Raw genomic sequence first — 509 nt, forward strand, 5'->3', positions numbered from 1 at the left:
ATTTGCCCAGATTTGCATTAATGTGTGCATATTTGCATACATTTGCATTTATTACATTTTTTTTGCACAAATTCGCACATTTGCTTTTTTTGCTTTAGTTTACCATAAACATTATTTTTGTGGATGGGGTTCACATATTTGCATGAATGTACATGCACACAATTGTGTGAACATGGATTTGCGTAAATTTGCGCTTGTTTGCATACATCTGTATGAATGTGCATATCGGCATGATTTTCCACATATTTGCATTAATATGCACAGATTTGCATACATCTGCATGAATTTGCCCAGATTTGCATAAATGTGTGCATATTTACATAAATGTGCATTTATTGCATACTTTTTGCGCAAATTCACAGAGAACCTTTTTTTGCTTTAGTTAACTGTAAAAAAAATTTTTGTGGATGGGCGCCACATATTTGCATGAATGTACATACGCACAATTGTATGCAAATGTACATAAAATCTGTATGAATGTGCATATTTGCATACGTTTCCGCATATTT

Source organism: Esox lucius, chromosome 23, assembly GCF_011004845.1.
Source record: "Esox lucius isolate fEsoLuc1 chromosome 23, fEsoLuc1.pri, whole genome shotgun sequence".
NCBI lineage: Eukaryota > Metazoa > Chordata > Actinopteri > Esociformes > Esocidae > Esox > Esox lucius.